This window comes from Taudactylus pleione, unplaced genomic scaffold (assembly GCF_031769625.1).
Source record: "Taudactylus pleione unplaced genomic scaffold, aTauple2 ptg000319l, whole genome shotgun sequence".
In the NCBI taxonomy this organism is placed as follows: domain Eukaryota; kingdom Metazoa; phylum Chordata; class Amphibia; order Anura; family Myobatrachidae; genus Taudactylus; species Taudactylus pleione.
The window spans coordinates 1926640-1946167 of record NW_028284720.1 but is presented as its reverse complement, the minus strand read 5'-3'; the positions used below and the strand labels follow the sequence as shown (position 1 = coordinate 1946167).

The 19528-nt window shown below is 41.8% G+C and overlaps 2 pseudogenes; one reads left to right on the top strand and one right to left on the bottom strand.

Annotated features, from left to right (window-relative positions):
• The window catches only part of LOC148509560 (uncharacterized), a 28757-nt pseudogene extending 27563 nt beyond the window's left edge, over window positions 1-1194 (top strand).
• A 134-nt stretch (window positions 1195-1328) lies between these two features.
• The window catches only part of LOC148509559 (vomeronasal type-2 receptor 26-like), a 207787-nt pseudogene continuing 189587 nt past the window's right edge, over window positions 1329-19528 (bottom strand).

The following is a 19528-nucleotide window of genomic DNA, read 5'->3' as shown; positions in this document are numbered from 1 at the left end:
TCTCTTCTTTGTCAAAGTTTTTTTTCTAATTGTACTTTTTAAAGGGAGCAATAGCCTTTAGAAGGCTGCAGTTTCACTAGTAATTATTGTCCCCAGATAGACTAGTGCCCTAATAATTTTTCACTGTCTTGTTTATGGACAACACAGCAGCACCCCTTTATGTACTGCAGCCCCAGCCTGTTTATGGACAACACAGCAGCACCCCTTTATGTACTGCAGCTCCAGCCTGTTTATGGACAACACATCAGCACCCCTTTATGTACTGCAGCCCCAGCCTGTTTATGGACAACACAGCAGCACCCCTTTATGTACTGGAGCCTCTGCCCCTTGATGGTACTGCATCCCAAGCCCTTGATGGACAGGACAACACAGCAGAACTCCTTTATGTACTGCAACCACTCCCTTATTTAAACTAGCCCCAGCCCTTTTATGGACAACACAGCAGCAGCCCTTTATGCACTGTAGCCCCATCCCCTTCATTGACAGGACAACAGTGACACAGCAGCACCCCTTTGTGTACTGCAGCCCCTCTTTATGTACTGCAGCCCCAGCCCAACAAAACTGCATCCTTGAACAACAGAGAGAGAAATAGAGAACACATGTACAGACAGAGCAGCACAGAGAATGTCTGTTCTGTACACTTTGCACAGCCGGATTGAAAATGGCACCAACAGGGACCTTTATAGAATCCTAAACCCGTGAGAATCTGACAGCAGGATGATGATGTTATGCCTCATTTTGGAATCTGAGTTAGGATAGGAAAACCTGAGCTGGACTCTGATCCTGGCCCAGATTGGAAAGTTTGGGTAGGTCTTGTTCTAGGTGAACCAGACCCGCTCATCTCTAAATGTAATATACTGTATAAAATTTAATAAAATATAACATATGTACAGTAATTGTATTGTCCTTTTATGAAACATTTCAATGTATCTGCGGATTGGAGCTATTTTACCAATGTAGTTTTGTGATAATTAAATTAATATCATGTTGTGTCATCACAGTTTATTTCTTGTGTAAAAAATTTTACATCTTACTCAAACAAACATTATAATAAACTTATCTAAATCTTCTATATTCTATCTGGTATTCAAAAATATTTGTTTCATAGATCTCTGTCAATTTTTATTTTTGAAGATCAGGTACTCTGAGCCCACAGAAAATTCCTATTCAATGTTGCAGCTACAAATAATTTAATTTACCTAATTTTATTTCAATAACATGGATATAGAAAAGCTGTATAAATATATTTTTCACTTTATACTGTAAATTGCCAGCAGTTTTCAATTTTAACAAAGCTATAAAAGTGGAACATTTAAAAATGATTAAGTTTATGAAGAACTTTTCACTAACAAGTGTCTTTTACTGTTCAGTTCAGGTCTTATTAGAATATTGTAGCATTTTGGAAAAAATATACAGCTCAGTATTCCAATACCTGAAGCCAATATAGCAAAAATCTCCACAGTGACCATGTGTTTACCCTTACTGCTCAGATAGGCAGGTATGGCACAGACCCAAACACTAAAGAACACCAGCATTCTGAAGGTGATGTATTTGGCTTCATTAAAGATGTCAGGTAATTTCCTCATCATGAATGCTAGACCAAAACTCAGAGTTGCCAGAAACCCCATGTAACCCAGCATAAATAAAAGGCAAAGACAGAACCCTCATTACATTGAACTATGATAATCCAAGGATTTGTTTTCCTGTCATACTCTTGAAAGGGAGGATAAACTGACAACCAAAAAGCACTGGTGAGAGCTTGAACAGATGAGCAGATCAACACAACATAATTCACCAATTTAACACCGAGCCATTTTTTCCAGGAGCTTCCAGGTCTGGTGGCTTTGAAAGCAATGCAAACCATGATAGTCTTGGCCAGGATAGAAGACATGGACACAGTGAATAGTATTCCAAAGGATATTTGTCGTAGCATGCAGGTGATGTCCACAGGATGACCGATGAACAGAAACACACAGAGTTGGCTGAGTTTGAGGGAGATTAGAAGAATGAAGCTCAGGTTTCTATTATTGGCTTTTACTATGGGAGTGTCCAAAAATGAAACAAATATTCCAATTATAAAGATGGATAAGATAAAAAATAGGACAGATATTGAAGAAAAAACTATAGCTATCATGTCTGACTTGTATGAAAGAAATTCTAGTATCCTTGGAATACACAAATCTTTATCCTCATTAGGCCATTCATCTTCAGGACATTGTTGGCAGTTTTCACTGTCTAAAAAAGGAATAGGGAAGTAAATGTTATGATAAAATATAATATTAGCACATTGGCCAATATATATCTCTTGCTTAGTAATGTCATTGAGAAATCTTGAGAAAATGTTCACTTTGTATCAACAGATTTCTGATTGCCCTAAAATTATTTGCAAATGTTCTGTGTTAAGTAAGACTTTTAAAAACTTGGAAAACTTATTTCCATTAAATCATAAGATCATATAGTTGGAAGTTCCAGCTTTAAGATAATATTTCAAAGGCTTCAGAATTTACATATAGACAGTAATAAAATAACCTATAGGCCCATCTAGTCTGCCTTTCTGTGTGCTTACTTTTTGCTAATTGTAACAGCCCAAATTATGCACTTGTATTATATTATATGAAGGGTCAGTTTGCTGCACAGTTTATCTGCCATAGTCTTCTAATAAAGAACAAATTCCAATCCAGAAACTGGTCCCTAACTGTGACATACACAATTTGTGAGATGCAGATTGTCACACACACACTACTCTTACAAAGCATATGACAGAGACCAGGATACAAAGGTTTCATCATTATTATCCACTGAAACAGGATTGTATTGCTGCTGTGTCACTATTCTATTTTGTAATTTGTATAGAACAAAGAAATGTATACACCTCCCAAATTTTGTTTCACTGCAATTGAAATAACTTTAAAGTTATATTTTTTCTATTTTTTCCTAAGATATAAGTGATTTACAGACAGACAACATACCGATTTGAGAATGTGCAGTAGAGTATTAAAAACTATTTCTAGTAAAAGAAACTACACGCCGTAAGTGGAAAAAGTTATGAAAAGCAATTTTATATTATTTATAAAGGTGATGAATAAGTTGGAAATGTCACCTATAATCAGTGCCGTGATTGTGATGTAAGTGGATATACACTCAACTATGCCAAAGTTGGTATCGGATTGGCCTTTTACCAGGTCAAATTCCACGAGGGGGTTTTGAACAGAACTGTTTTTGTGTGTCCTTTTTAAGGACATAAAAACCCTCTGGGATTGAGGTCATCCATGGCTCTGAAGTTTGGATCACTAAAAGTTTTGCTCCTCTGGCAGCAATGGCCAAAGCTAATAAAGAAGCTAACTTCCATGAAAGGCAAAACATTTCAGCCAAGGAAGTGGTAGTAGCTAAAAAGTTTAGTAAGGGTTAAAGTCCCACCTGGAATAGTAGCATGGACATGATGGCCTGGTAAGGAAAATGCCCTTGAGCAACTTAAGGTATAGCTTATTGTCTGTAAGGCCAGGAATTAAAAGCACCAGGGCCAAGCAATATGAGCATATTGTGGTGGAGACTAGGGCTGTTTTGAACTTAGTGGTCAGAAAATCTATTGCTGAGTTGAGTTCAGAATAGGAAGCATTTATCAAAGCCAAGGCAGAGGCTGAGAGATTGGAAATGGCTAGCAGCCATTTAATGTTGCTATCCACATGCACTGTGTCGCTTTCAGTAGATCTACAGTCCCCTGGAAGCTGTCCCTGTACAGTCCAATTTGGGTCACTTCTGGAGTTGGGTGATTAAGGAGAACCATATTATTTAGAGCCAGACAGGGTAAACCAGAATGAGGTGAGACACTCTGTCCACTCTCACCTTTTGAAATATCTTCAGTTTCATGGCAAGAGAGAGAAAAGCATATGGGAGAGTGAGATTGGACCATGGAAAGGAAATGGCACCCATGTGTAGGTCTCCAAGGGTCTAGATTTTGCGCACAAAGGCTGGGACTTGTGCATTGGATGGAGATACAAAGAGGTCCACATCCGGTTGACCAAAGGTCTTTACTATGGGAAGGAAGGTTTCTGGCCAGAGACTGACGTGATCCAATGTGAGGCACTTTCTGGCCAGGGAACTGGCCAGGTTGTTTATGGTCCCCTGGGATATATAAGGCAGAGAGAAGTATGGATCCATGCACCGCCCAGTTCCAGATGTCTACTGCCTCTTGACAGAGAGTGTGGGGTCATGTGCCTCCCATTCTGTTGAGGTAAGAGACTACAGTCCTGTTGTCCAGACAGAGCTAAACCGAGGAGATATATGAGAGGAGTGTGGTAGAAACCTGAATCCAGCGCTGTCATTTTCCCTCAAACTGTAGATAAATCTCTTAGGGAAAGCTGGTGGTGAGGACTTGGGTTACAAAGTCTTGAATGTCTCTCAATTTTTCTGAGGGAATTGAGATTGAGAAAGAAGAGGACTCTATGATAAATCCATAGTCAAAACTGATTTGTCTAGGTTCGCAGTGAAACCTAAATTCTGAAGGAGAGACAAAATGATGCCTATGTGAGAGAGAAGGTCTTTTTTGTCTGGTTGGATAACCAAGAGATCATCCAAGTAGAAGACAAAGTGGAATCCATTCTGATAGAGATGTGTCATAACAGCCTTCATGAGGCAGGTGAATGTGTATGGGGCGTTGGACAGTCCAAGCACTATCTATGTCCATGAATAGAAGCAGGGTTGGACTGGCCCACAGGGATACAGGGGAAATCCCTGGTAGGCCCCGCTGCCTGATGGCCCCACCACTTGCTTTAATGGCTTGTTTCAGACTGTGCACTTCAATTATACATTGTTACTCTATTAGAGGGTCAGTTACATGGTCTCTAATGTCTGTGCAAGACTTTGTGTGGGCTGGCCTCATCCACTGTGGTAACTCACCACACCCCAAAGCATGGGCCCCTACCACTGCATTCCCCTGGTGGGCCCTTTATGCTCCAGTCCAACACTGGATAGAAGGCTTCATTCCAGAGGAACCTTATGAGTCTCCTGTGGTTCGGGTGAACTTGGATTCTATGAAAGGCCACTTTGAGATCTATTTTGATACAAAAATCATTCCTGACAAGCAGGAAAGGCATGTCTGCTTGGCCCTAAATATGGAAGGAGTGAGGCTTTATGTACTGGTTCAGGGATTTGACATTTAAAATGGGCCTTTAGAAACCATCTTGTTTCTTCTTCCTTTTGAAGATGCCCACTAGCTCGATTTGCCTTGGTGTAAAGCTAGGGATAAGAACCCAGTTAGCAGAGGACAGGCATTCATTGTGCAGACGAATACCTGGTGTGGAAATACAATAAAAGGAGAGACAAACCCTTTTCTATGATCTTTAGCAACCACCAGTCTGTGATAATCTGCTTCCAGACATCTATTGGTTGAGAAAGACAGCTAGAAGTGGTTGTACAGAAGTGACTGACTGTATCCTCTGTCATTCCTTGAGGAGTTGGAGTTGCCAGACACTGTGCTTCTGGCCACTCATGTGTGAAAGAAACCTCCTGTAGGTGCTCTGGGGGGCACTTTGCTGATCTCGAGTCGAACTGCTGGCTCTGACAGAACAACCCTCCTAATGAAAGGGCTGTTTTAGAGGCTAAGGGTGCCACAGATCTGCAAAGGAATTACAAGCTCTAAAGAGTCTGTCAGGTTGGCAACATCCACAGGCCAAGGAGCTAGATTGGTCATACCCATACTAGCTAACCAGTGTGTTCTGTGTGTATTGGAAATGAAGTCAAAAGTTTGGCTAATCTTTAATGTAACCCTGCTAATAGCCTTAAAGAGGGCCATTTTGGATGCTACCAGGGAGTTTAGAGAGCCACTAGAGACTTTTTCTTTCTCCGTATTGTCTAAGACAAATAAAAGTGGCCCAACAGCATCTGAGACTTTAAAATTGTATCTTTCTCAGCAACTTATCTATTGTGTCACTCTGGGCTTTATCCCTGACTAGTGATGCAAGAGACGGATCAATCTCCGGAGTGAACAGGGCAGTAATGTCTGGAATACCAGTATGATTATGGAGAACCATCTCATCCTCCTTAATGAGGGCAGTTCTAAAGGCTAATTGAGCAAACTGATATACCTCGGAGCATTTGCTGAGAGCCCAATGGGACATATATAATTTAGAAGGTGGAATTTTACCTTTTAAGGCTACTTTGGACATCTGCAGGTAACTGTGTTCACATCTGCTAGAGGACGCACTGGTTCTCATGACATCCTCCAACTCCCAGTCAATGGAGGGGTAACTGATATCTTTGTATGAATGAGCAGGGGACAATGAACAGTGCTTACTAGCAACCTTATGAGAGTGCTGTTGCTCATAATACCTGTCAGAAGCAGGGAAGGTGTGCCAGCCATGGGCAGAAGAATGTGGTCTGCTCTAGACATTAGAGGTATTCTAATTATGGGCAATACCTGGGAAAGAGATGTTTTTTCCTGAACAGGCAACTCTTGAAGAAACACCACTTATGTGCTTCTTTTTAGAAGTGACTTTTCTCACCACTCTATAATAAAATGGGGGAGGGGAAAGAGACTCCACAACCCGACTGACTCCTTCCTCTTCAGAGTTACCCCACTGTCCTCTGACCTGAATTGTTAAATAACTTCCTTCTTTTATACAGTATTTCCTCTTCAGAAGAGGATTCTGCTGCATGAAAGGGATGTTTCATGCTTTTGCTGTTGGATGGAGACAACACCAAAGTATCTGTGGCAGACACAGACACTGTGTCCTCCATCTGCCATGCTGAGGAAAAATCTGAGTCAGGAGGTGGAGCCTAGTGCCTGTGTACCCTACACGTGCTCATGTGACTAGTGTGTGCTCGACTTGCCTAGGTAGTGCGTGTGACATGCATGTGATGCACGCATGTGTCACGTTGATGTGTATGCACGTCGCACAGTACAAATACTGCCATCTCCCCTGGCCTGTGTGCAAAGTTAAGTGAAAGTTTATTTCACTTTACCTTTTCAGCATAGCTGGTAGGCTTGCACCTATCCCACCAGCTGCTGCTAGTTGGCAAGCCTCTCGATGGACAAAATGTTTTGTCTGCAATGCATTGATTATTATTCAATATATGGTGATATTTAACTATTATATGCTCTAAAGAATATTGAATTTACTAAAAACTTTAGGGTGCCTAATAATGCACTACTGTGTATGCAGCAAAATACAGTATGTAAATGTTGCATATGCTGAGGAATGTACTGAGATGCCCACCTGCAGCTTTGCAAATCCAAGCATCTGCGTTCACACATGCAGCATCAGTGTTAGATCCTTCAATAATTGGACTTCTATGCAGCCTTATTGTCGTGCAGAATGGCTGCAGGTACTGAGACACTGAAGCCACATTTACTGCACATTAGAGGCTGTGACACAACCAGAAAACAGATGTAACGTGCCTTGATTTTGTTGCCAACAAGTTCAATTACAACCTGCAAACACTGTCTGATTGTGAGTTAATAGTTGCTGGAAGTGACTATGGTAATGTAACATGAGGCATACTCAGTGTGACTCAGGTGCATGCACAGATTGTTTTTATGCAAATATTGTGCTTGGTACAAAGTAATTGGTATTAAGATGTGGATAAAGGACCTGATTCAGACCCATTCGCTAAGACGCGATCGCTCGCTGCCTGGCGATTGTTGCACAGTGCGCATGCATATAAGTCGCAGTGCACATGCGTAAGCCAGTCATTGCGATGGTGAATTGTGTGCTCATAGCACAAAGCCAGAGCGCTACTTTGAGTGACAGATATTGCCGTTTGTGGGTGGTAACAGGGGAAGGTGCTTGTAAATGGGGGAGTGGTGTTGCGAATGTAGGCGTGTCAGGCCAACAAAATGCCATTTAAAGGGCAAGCATAATTAGCAAAGTGGCATCATGGTACACATCACCTGTATGTATTTCAGCCAGCACTGATCGCAGAGCTTGCATCAGGCTAGGGCTACCTCAAGGGCTGCGAGCAGCTCTGATGGCTCTCGATTAAACCAACAATTCCTGCAGATGACATGTGTTGCGAGGGGAAAGGGGGCGTATTTATACACTAGCGAGTGCTCGCAAAGACATAGAGGGCCTCCTTACGCCATGCAGTGTGAGCATGGAATTTGAATATCCGGCCCCTTTTTGCCAGCGAGCGGCCGCATCTTGCGAGCAGGTTTGCATGATCTCCAAAGTGTAAGGGTGCCTGGTGCAGGACACTCGTATTAGACCTGTATTGTTGCTTTTTCCTCAATTTTGTGTCTTACTTCACATATAGTGATCTAGTGTTACAGGATTAGCATTTTTGTGTGTTTAAGCAGCAAAGTTCATGGTGCTCTAAATGGGTCTATTTGGGGCAGTTTGAGGATAGTTGTATGAGTACATATCTTTATACTGGCAAAACATCAATTATATTCAGCTTGACACTAACAGGCACTGAGTTACAGGTTTCTCTTGCTGTATAATTCTCATGGAAATATCATATCACATGGGAACTCTACAAGTAATTATGCTTATTCATGTGATCACTTGGTTTTCAAAGTTGTCATTGACCTGTCTAGAATCTAAGGGGTGGAATATGCAGCCAGATTTATGCTAGAGCTGCTTAGATCAGGAAGAAATAGCGGCTTATGATTAGGGGCGCAATTCTTAAGCATATTAATTATTTTTACAATATGTTTCAAATGTTCCTTAGTCAAGAAAGTTTTCTGAAAAGAGTTGTGAAACCTAATTTGCATTTACACTGAGCACCAGAGAATGGGCCTTTTTTACTGTAAAAAAGAGTAAAATTTTTTGGAACCCAATCTGACATCTGACTCTCCCCTCAAACAATTATGAAAAAAGTGAGATACATTATTTCTGTTAATTTATCTTTTTTGTTTTCTAATACATGCTCATGTGCCTGAGACTATCTCTGTATGTCATTTTTATGAATATTTTTTATTTATATTTTAAGCATTGTATTTTCCCATATTAAGCTGCATGTTTATCGCCTGGTCTTTGAACCTTACATATGATTCATTTGTCTATGAATTCAGCTAACCAGCTATGGTGCTATCTATAGTACCGGTTATTATTTGGGTTATTATAAATGGGACTGACTTAAGGTCTATTTACAGTTTTGTAGGGAGAACTGGAGGTCAGTCAGTTGTGAAAAAACAGTGGTGGCAGAACTTGAGATTTAATAGTTAAGCTGAATACACACGTATTGATTTGTTAAATGAACAATTTTAGAAAATGATTTTCGTTAATTTTTTCAAGGGAAAAATGAACGAAAATCATTTACTAAAATCGTTCATTTACCAAATGTAATGAACGATTTTTACAAACTACAAACAAAGTTAGATACTTAAGAGTGAGGGGGAACATCCAGCGCATATAACACCTACGTTTAATTTATTAAAATGATCATAAATGGTTAAACTCCCACAGTATATGGGCTAATGTAGGAAAACTGATATGTCAATATACAGATGTTCAATCACTTGAAATTGCAATGTGATAGATAGATTAATTAATTAAGTGATGAGTTTAAATAGAACACAATATAAATAAAACACTGAGAGGGGATATTCCTATAAAAATATATGTTTATTGATAGGTACAATATACCATACTATGTGTCTGTATTATTAAAAGAAATACCGGTATACAATACAAATTAACAAACAATAGGACAAACAAACAATACATATAAACTACTAAACATGTATAGTTCTGTAAAGTCGATTCTCCCTGCAAACCGCACGAGCAGATACGCGCTCATTGCGGCACATCGAGGAAGTCTGCCGGCAGACACATCGACCCCACGGGACCTATAAGGACTCGATCCGGTGGAAGATTACACCCACACACATTCGGATTGCAGAAGGAAGACTAAGGTAATCATCCACCTATTAAGGTGTCCAAGACTTTTTTTCCTTCTTGCATCTGATGCATGCCAGGTTTATTCCTGCTACTCGGAACTTACTATTCCCTCTGGAACAATATAATACTGCATTTTGCCCAGTTTTCCCTAAACCCATTACCAGTGCAGAGTAAGTAAAACGCTAATAGCGTATTACTCTGCCGGGGATACGCACCAACTATACATGTTTAGTAAATTAGTAAATTAAACGTAGGTGTTATATGCGCTGGATGTTCCCCCTCACTCTTATGTACCATCCCTATTCTAATGAGGATATTTAGTGCCCTCATACACACCCAGCTGCAATAACCCCTATCTGAATACCATAGATTAGCGCATCCCTTCCCCCCACGTCTATCAAAGTTAGATACTTACCTACAAAGTTAGATACTTACCTACAGGTTCCCCTCAAGGATGTTTCCTTTCGCCTCTGCTCTTTTCATTATACACAACTGATTGCACCTCTGGTGAGCCGTCTGTGAAGTTATTGAAATTTGCAGATGATACTACCATCATAGGTCTTATTAGAGAGGGTGATGAGTCTGCTTACAGGGGAGTGGTGGAGCGGTTGGCTATTTGGTGTGGGGAGAATAATCTGGAGCTAAATCCACAGAAAACGGTGGAAATGATAGTGGATTTTAGGAAGCGGACGGCTGCGATGTCTCCTGTCATTATTAGCGATACAGTGGTGTCTGTGGTGGAGTCCTTTAGGTTATAGGGGTCAGTGATCTCACGGGATCTAAAGTGGGGAACAAATGTTGATTCCATTGTAAAGAATGCTCAGAAAAGGTTGTTCTTTCTGCGCCAGCTCAGGAAGTTCAATCTGCCACGTGAATTGTTAGATCTTTTTTACTCAACTGTAATTAAGTCTGTTCTTTGTACTTCAATTATTGTTTGGTATAGTTCCATTACGGAACATGAGAAGTTCAGACTGCAGAGAGTGGTTAGGGTGGTGGAAAGGATCATTGGTGTTAATCTTCCCCCTCTTCAAGATCTATATGTAGCCAGGATTAGGAGGCAAGCTGGGAACATTGTGGCAGATGATGCACATCCAGGTTGCCACCTGTTTCAAATGTTGCCCTGGGGTAGGCGGTATAGGTCACAATGAGTAAGAACCTCTAGACACCTGCATAGCTTTTTTCCGCAGGCTATTATGGTGTTAAATAATTGAGGGTGTGGGTGGGCTGTGGGTGTGGCATGATTGTTTGTCTTTTGTTGTTGTGAACTCAAGGGGATGTGTTAACCCGATCTCAATTCCTTGTATATTTATGTATTTATGTATGTATACAAATAAAGCTGTCTTGATTAATGAAAATCGTTCAGTTTGACAGTCAGAATGGACGATGAATGATGAACTACAAACTACAAAGATGAACGTGCATGAACGATTATCGTTCATCGTTGTACATCTAAAACTGAACGATTTTTTTAACGATAATGATTAAATTATAGTTAAATCGTTGAAAAAAATTGTTGTGTGTGTACGCACCTTCAGGATGTGATTCTGAGTCTCACACATGCGCAACAGTCTAAGAAATATATAAAAAATGTATTGGACAATCCTGGGCCAGGACTGGCAGGTGACAAAGAGGTGGCTAATGTATATGCCATATTTAGATGGTCCCAGAGCCATAACTAGACTTTTGGTGCCCTTTGCCACAGAGAGCATTGTTGCCTTCCCCCCAATTTTTAAATAGGGACATAAGATAGTGCACCTGAAAAAGTGCCATGGTCCAATGGGGAAGTGCCAGGGAAGAGATGGGGGAGGCCAGGAGATGCTGGGGTTAAAAGAATAGGAAGCAACAAGTAAGAATTCCAATAAAAAGTAAATTGACAGGGCCAAACAGCACCCCCTGCCCTGCGGTGCCCTGTGCCTAGTTACGGCCCTGGATGGTCTGTCTTGTGGGCATGTTATGGGAGTGTCGTGGTCGCATTGGGGAAGTGATTGTTATCTCAGATGCATAATCATTCATAATGGAGGCCATAGTCTAATCATCCATTAGACTAGGGCCTCCAGTTTGAATGATTATGCATCAGCACCTAGTATGGGGGGTCTCAGACCTTGCACATACAGATGTCCAGCTGTACACCAGGGAAGATTTGTAGCAGTATTTCCATAAAATGAAATACCAGCAAAATAACTGCACTCAGATGCTGCAGCGTCGGACTCAGAATTAGGGCAAAATTTACTAAGTGGCAGGTTCTAAACTCGGCAGTTTGATGGTGGGTTCTAATCCATGGGGGTTTGGTGGTGGTTTGCCGGCCGTTTCTAAATGACAGCCCTATTCTATTCTAAAATTTGCTTTGACCGCAGTTTTGCAGTGGTTTTGGCCTTAGTAAATCTGCATTTAGCAAAACCGCAGCCAAACTGCCACCAAACCACCGGGGTTTAGAACCCACCACTTAGTAAATTTTGCCATTAGGCTGTAGGTGTGTGAGAGATTGGGGAGAGTGATCATTATTACACAGAACAGGGGGTTGTTGGTCCTATTTATTAACACTGTCTCACACCCACATCACACAGGCTCAGACCAGTACTGATATAAACAGTTATTCTCAGCAGTTAGAGGTCGGTAACTCTTAGAACTGGGTCTGTGACTCTGCATCAGGCCACAAATGTTCATGGCACTGGCAACAATTCTGTCTATTATACTTTATCACAGCAATGTATCCATGTAACAGATCTTATTGTCCTGATTACAAATGGTGACAAATTATTAAGGACATTTATAGATATTAACTATAATCATGTGCCAATCACTTCTTCCCAAATAATTCTTTCATTCTAAGCCAATGTTTCACTTTTGCTAAATTTGAAGGTTACACAATTATAAACCACCAAATCAATCCATTATATAATCTCTCCTTCCCTCCGCACAGAGCACACAGAGCTGCGGGAAGGTAAAATGATGAAATATAAGAGATTACCAGACACATTGGATATCTCTCCCTCTGAGCATTGGATACAGTCATAGCAGCAGGTGTGAGATCCTTTCCTCAGTGCCCGTCTGGTCCCCGCAAGACAGACAGCAGAACACAAACCTTGCGGAACCTAGGAAATAAAATTATTAAAACTATTTCCAAAATAAGTGCTGATTTCATTTGTATATTTATCATGGGGACATTGTTATCTTCTGGGTATTGTCTGATCACAACTAATTCATTGTTTTGGAAATCATAATATCTTCATATTGCAGCAACAAGCACAATGTATCTTCTCCATAATGACAGATAAACATTCAGGGCAATCAGCTGGGTAAGTGAGGGTGATGTTATAGAGCAGGTGACAGATAATAGAAGAAAAACATTTTGATTATCTGTGTAGAGAATATACCTGGTGGAGAGTGACTGTGGCATTATACATGGAACACTATAGTATAATTAGCTCTAGATTGTGTAAAACCCTATGGCTGTACTGGGCTATATTACAGAACTTCTGCACAAGTGCAAACATTCTATAGAGTCTGGGGATCGCTGGGACCTGTTACGTTATACAGACAATATTGCAAAACACAAACACCATTGAAATAGCTATTTCTTTTAAATGACAACTACCCCCATTTGTTGTACTAGTAATTTCAAAATGTGTTAGATCTTGATAAATCTGCTGATTGGTTAGTTGTGGCCTCACATGGAGTCTTCAGGTGACGTCATTGTACAGCTTTTTGTCAATGAAACCCCATGTGGTGATAAATCACACCGGCTTTCTCTCACACATTTTTTATTAATTATTTTTATTTGCACAGTAAGAGTCAGTACTGATGATCACCTAGAAGTGACACAATGGCTGTAAGGTGCATCTATGGATGCATCCACCTCTAAGTGATTCACAATTAAATGAACAAAGCTTTGTTGCTGCTAATCTGAGTGTTGTGAATGCAGCAATGTGTATAAACCATGTCCTTGTCCAGCATTGTATTGTAGTGTAAGTCACTCTTTTCTTGTTTTGCTCATTTGTAAGATGCTGCAGAAACATTGTGGTGCCATAAAAATAAATAATAATAATAATAATAATAATAATAATAATAATAATAATAATAATAGTAATAATAATAATAATAATAATAATAATAATAATAATAATAATAATAATAGTAGTACTGGGGTGCACATTCCTCCCTTACCCCACTCTGCCTTAAGGTGAGGCAACATTCCTCTTACAGAGCTATAGTGCTGTATACAGAAGCATTTTTGATGCACATACACAGTACAAGAAACTTATATTTGAAGGAAAAAATAGTCTTTTGTCTAAATCTAAATTAACCTATTTGCATCTGAGAAAGACTCTGAAAAATGTGCTTTAAACATATGGTAGAGGGAATATCTAAAAAATTTAAAAAAGAGGCATTTACCCTGGGCTAACAAGGACAGGAAACTCAGTATACAGCATTTTAAGCTCTACTATATTTAATTATCAAGGGACCATTATATAGCATATAGCATTATATCAGCATTTTTAATACATACATTTGCAACACAAAAATGATGATTATTACTAGGGGTGTGCACCGGCCACTTTTCGTGTTTTGTGTTTTGGTTTTGGATCTGGATCTTTCTTCGTGTTTTGGATCTGGATTGGTTTTGCCAAAACCACCCTTCCATGTTTTGGGTTCTGGGTTTTGTGTTTTGGATCTGTATTTTTTTGAAAAAAAGCATAAAAACAGCTAAAATCACAGAATTTGTAGGTTTTTCTGCTCCTATGCTATTAATAACCTCAATAACCTTAATTTCCACTCATTTCCAGTCTATTCTGAATACCTCACACCTCACAATAGTGTTTTTATGTCCAAAAGGTTGCACCGAGGTAGCTGGATGACTATGCTAAGCGACACGAGTGGGCGGCACAAACACGTGACCCATCTAGGCGTGAAACTGCAGTGGCAGACAGGATGGCATTGAAAAACTAGGCCCCAAACTGTACATAATGCAAAGAAAAAAAAGAGGTGCAAGATGGAATTGTCCTTGGGCCCTCCCACCCACCCTTATGTTGTATAAACAGGACATGCACACTTTAACAAACCAATCATTTCAGCGCCAGTGTCTGCCACACAACTGTGGCTGAAATGATTGGTTCGTTTGGGCCCCCACAAAACAAGCTGGCAATTAATGTGTCCCTGCACAAACTGGCTCTACGGAGGCAAGATGTCATCCTCATCCTCCTCATCCACCGATTCCTCACCCTCTTCAGTGTGTACATCCTCATCCTCACAGAGTATTAATTCGTCCCTGCTGGAACCACAGGTCCCTCTGTACGTTCTGGAGGCTGGTCTCCCTGGAAGAGTTGATAATTCATTTTATGAACATCATCTTCTCCACATTTTGTGGAAGCAACCTCATACGCCTTTCGCTGACATGGTTCCCGGCTGCACTAAACACTCTTTCGGAGTACACACTGGAGGGGGGGCAACTCAGGTAAAATAGAGCCAGTTTGTACAGGGACCTCCAAATTGCTTCTTTTTCCTGCCAGTACAGGTACGGACTGTCTGACATGCCTACTTGGATGCTGTCACCGATGTAATCCTTTAACAGACAGACGCACGCTTGTCGCTGCTGCTCTGAGGATTCAAGTGCGGCTACAGCCCACACAATTCACAAAGACAGAAAAAAAAAAAGAATATTTTTATTGTTTGTGGAGCACACTTTGAGGGTTACACCACCCTTTAACAGACAGACGCACGCTTGTTGCTGCTGCTTTGAGGATGCAAGTGCGGCTACAGCCCACACAATTCACAAAGACAGAAAAAAGAAGAAGAATATTTTTATTGTTTGTGTAGCACACTTTGAGGGTGTCACCACCCTTTAACAGACAGACGCACGCTTGTCGCTGCTGCTTTAAGGATGCAGGTGCGGCTACAGCCCACACATTTCACAAAGACCGAAAAAAAAAGAACAATATTTTAATTGTTTGTGTAGCACACTTTGAGGGTGTCACCACCCTTTAACAGACAGACGCACGCTTGTCGCTGCTGCTTTAAGGATGCAGGTGCGGCTACAGCCCACACATTTCACAAAGACTGAAAAAAAAAGAACAATATTTTAATTGTTTGTGTAGCACACTTTGAGGGTGTCACCACCCTTTAACAGACAGACGTACGCTTGTCGCTGCTGCTTTAAGGATGCAGGTGCGGCTACAGCCCACACAATTCACAAAGACAGAAAAAAGAAGAAGAATATTTTTATTGTTTGTGTAGCACACTTTGAGGGTGTCACCACCCTTTAACAGACAGACGCACGCTTGTCGCTGCTGCTTTGAGGATGCAGGTGGAATCTAGACGGGATTTGGATCCGAGGACACACTACCTCCATCAATTGTCTAAATCCCACTGCACTAATGTCGGATACCGGACGCACGTCTAACACCAACATAGCAGTCAAGGCCTCAGTTATACGTTTTGCTTCAGGATGACTGCTGTCGTACTTCATCCTCATCGCTAGGGACTGTTGGAGGGTCAATTGTTTAGTAAAAGTAGTGATGTTCCTACTTCCTCTCTGGGATGATGAACAACTCCCAGCAGCAGCAACAGCACTAGGAGGAAGTGGTTCTTGATCTTTCTCTATTTTATTTTTATCGGAGAAAGTTTGGTCCTCCATTTATGTTATATTGATATATATATACGTGCGGCTAAAGCGCACACAAACACAGAAATATTTTTTTATTTTTGCTGGAGAGTAGTGCACTTTGTGGGTTACACCACCCTTTAAGAAATGAGCCAGCCGGCTCTTTACTTATGGGACACAGGCGCACGCTTGGCGCTGCTCCTTTGTTGATGCACGTGCAGCCACAGTGCACACAAGTCACAAACACAGAAAATATATTTTATTTTGGTTTTGAGTGTACTTTGGGGGTTACAGAACCCTTTAACGGTCAAGCCAGCTGGCCCTTTACTTATGACACAGGCGCACGCTTGGCACTACTTTGTTGATGCACGTGCGGCTACTGCGCACACAATTCACAAACACAGAAAATCATTTTTTTTTTGGTTTGGACTGGAGTGTACTTTCGGGGGTTACAGCACCCTTTAACGGTCTAGCCAGCCGGCCCTTTACTTATGACACAGGCGCACGCTTGGCACTACTTTGTTGATGCACGTGCGGCTACTGCGTACACAATTCACAAACACAGAAAATAATTTTTTTTTTGGTTTGGACGGGAGTGTACTTTGGGGGTTACAGCACCCTTTAGCGGTCAAGCCAGCCGGCCCTTTACTTATGACACAGGCGCACGCTTGGCACTACTTTGTTGATGCACATGCGGCTACTGCGCACACAATTCACAAACACAGAAAATAATTTTTTTTGGGGGTTTGGACTGGACTGTACTTTCGGGGGTTACAGCACCCTTTAACGGTCAAGCCAGCCGGCCCTTTACTTATGACACAGGCGCACACTTGGCACTACTTTGTTTATGCACGTGCGGCTACTGCGCACACAATTCACAAACACAGAAAATATTTTTTTTTTGGTTTGGACTGGAGTGTACTTTGGGGGTTACAGCACCCTTTAGCGGTCAAGCCAGCCGGCCCTTTACTTATGACACAGGCGCACGCTTGGCACTACTTTGTTGATGCACATGCGGCTACTGCGCACACAATTCACAAACACAGAAAATAATTTTTTTTTTGGGTTTGGACTGGACTGTACTTTGGGGGTTACAGCACCCTTTAACGGACAAGCCAGCCGGCCCTTTACTTATGACACAGGCGCACGCTTGGCACTACTTTGTTGATGCACATGCGGCTACTGCGCACACAATTCACAAACACAGAAAATATTTTTTTTTTTGGTTTGGACTGGAGTGTACTTTCGGGGGTTACAGCACCCTTAACGGTCAAGCCAGCCGGCCCTTTACTTATGACACAGGCGCACGCTTGGCACTACTTTGTTGATGCACGTGCGGCTACTGCGCACACAATTCACAAACACAGAAAATATTTTTTTTTTTGGTTTGGACTGGACTGTACTTTGGGGGTTACAGCACCCTTTAACGGACAAGCCAGCCGGCCCTTTACTTATGACACAGGCGCACGCTTGGCACTACTTTGTTGATGCACATGCGGCTACTGCGCACACAATTCACAAACACAGAAAATATTTTTTTTTTTGGTTTGGACTGGAGTGTACTTTGGGGGTTACAGCACCCTTTAACGGTCAAGCCAGCCGGCCCTTTACTTATGACACAGGCGCACGCTTGGCACTACTTTGTTGGTGCACGTGCGGCTACTGCGCACACAATTCACAAACACAGAAAATATTTTTTTTTTTTGTTTGGACTGGAGTGTACTTTGGGGGTTACAGCACCCTTTAACGGTCAAGCCAGCCGGCCCTTTACTTATGACACAGGCGCACGCTTGGCACTACTTTGTTGATGCACATGCGGCTACTGCGCACACAATTCACAAACACAGAAAATATTTTTTTTTTTGGTTTGGACTGGACTGTACTTTGGGGGTTACAGCACCCTTTAACGGTCAAGCCAGCCGGCCCTTTACTTATGACACAGGCGCACGCTTGGCACTACTTTGTTGATGCACGTGCGGCTACTGCGCACACAATTCACAAACACAGAAAATATATATTTTTTGGGTTTGGACTGGAGTGTACTTTCGGGGGTTACAGCACCCTTAACGGTCAAGCCAGCCGGCCCTTTACTTATGACACAGGCACACGCTTGGCACTACTTTGTTGATGCACGTGCGGCTACTGCGCACACAATTCACAAACACAGAAAATATATTATTTTTTTAGCACTTGGGGGGAGCACCCCTGATGGACAGAGCACCCCCTGGACAACACTACAGCACCCCTTTAGGACTGGGACACTGCACAGGACTTTGCAGTGGACACAGCCCCTATGGAGAACTGACTGCACAACACAGTCCAGCCAGCCCCTATGGACTTTGAAGTAGTGGACACAGCCCCTATTAACAACAGCAGCACAGCACAACACAGCCAGCCCCTATGGACTTTGAAGTAGTGGACAACAGCAGCACTACACTACACTACACTACACAGCCCTAACTCCCACCCTCCCTCTTCACTGTCCACAGCCGAGTGAGAAAATGGCGCCAACGCGGGTACCTTATATAGGATCCAAAACCCGCGAGACTCGGAAGGCGGGATGATGACGTTTTGCCTCGATTTCAGATCCGAGTCAGGCGGGAAAAGTCGAGCCTGATTCGGATCGGACTCTGATCGGGGGGGCTCGGGGGTGTTCGGATTTCAGAAATCCGAACCCGCTCACCCCTAATTATTACACTCATTTATTATTCTGCTCATGTCAGGAGATGGATGAGCCCATCCTGGCACAGATAGTGTAAAGCTCTCACAATGCTGCCTGGTTCGTGTCCTTTTCCACATTGTAATGGGAGTTTAGAGAATGGTTGCTGAAAGCCATATTGTGCGTTGTGATTTTATAAATGTAGAAGGCGATAGATGATGGTTAAACATTGCATAAGGTGTTCTTGACAAAAATAACCTAAGGACAGGACAAAGTTCTCTGTGGCCAGACATTACTAATCCTGAGTCAACATATTCTAACCTTCCATTAATCTAAGCATACACCAAAAACATACTCATGTCTTTGACAAGTCCAACTTTCATAGCTGAGGCAACAGTGCCCCCTACTGTCTATTCTTTCTTTTACTTTGTA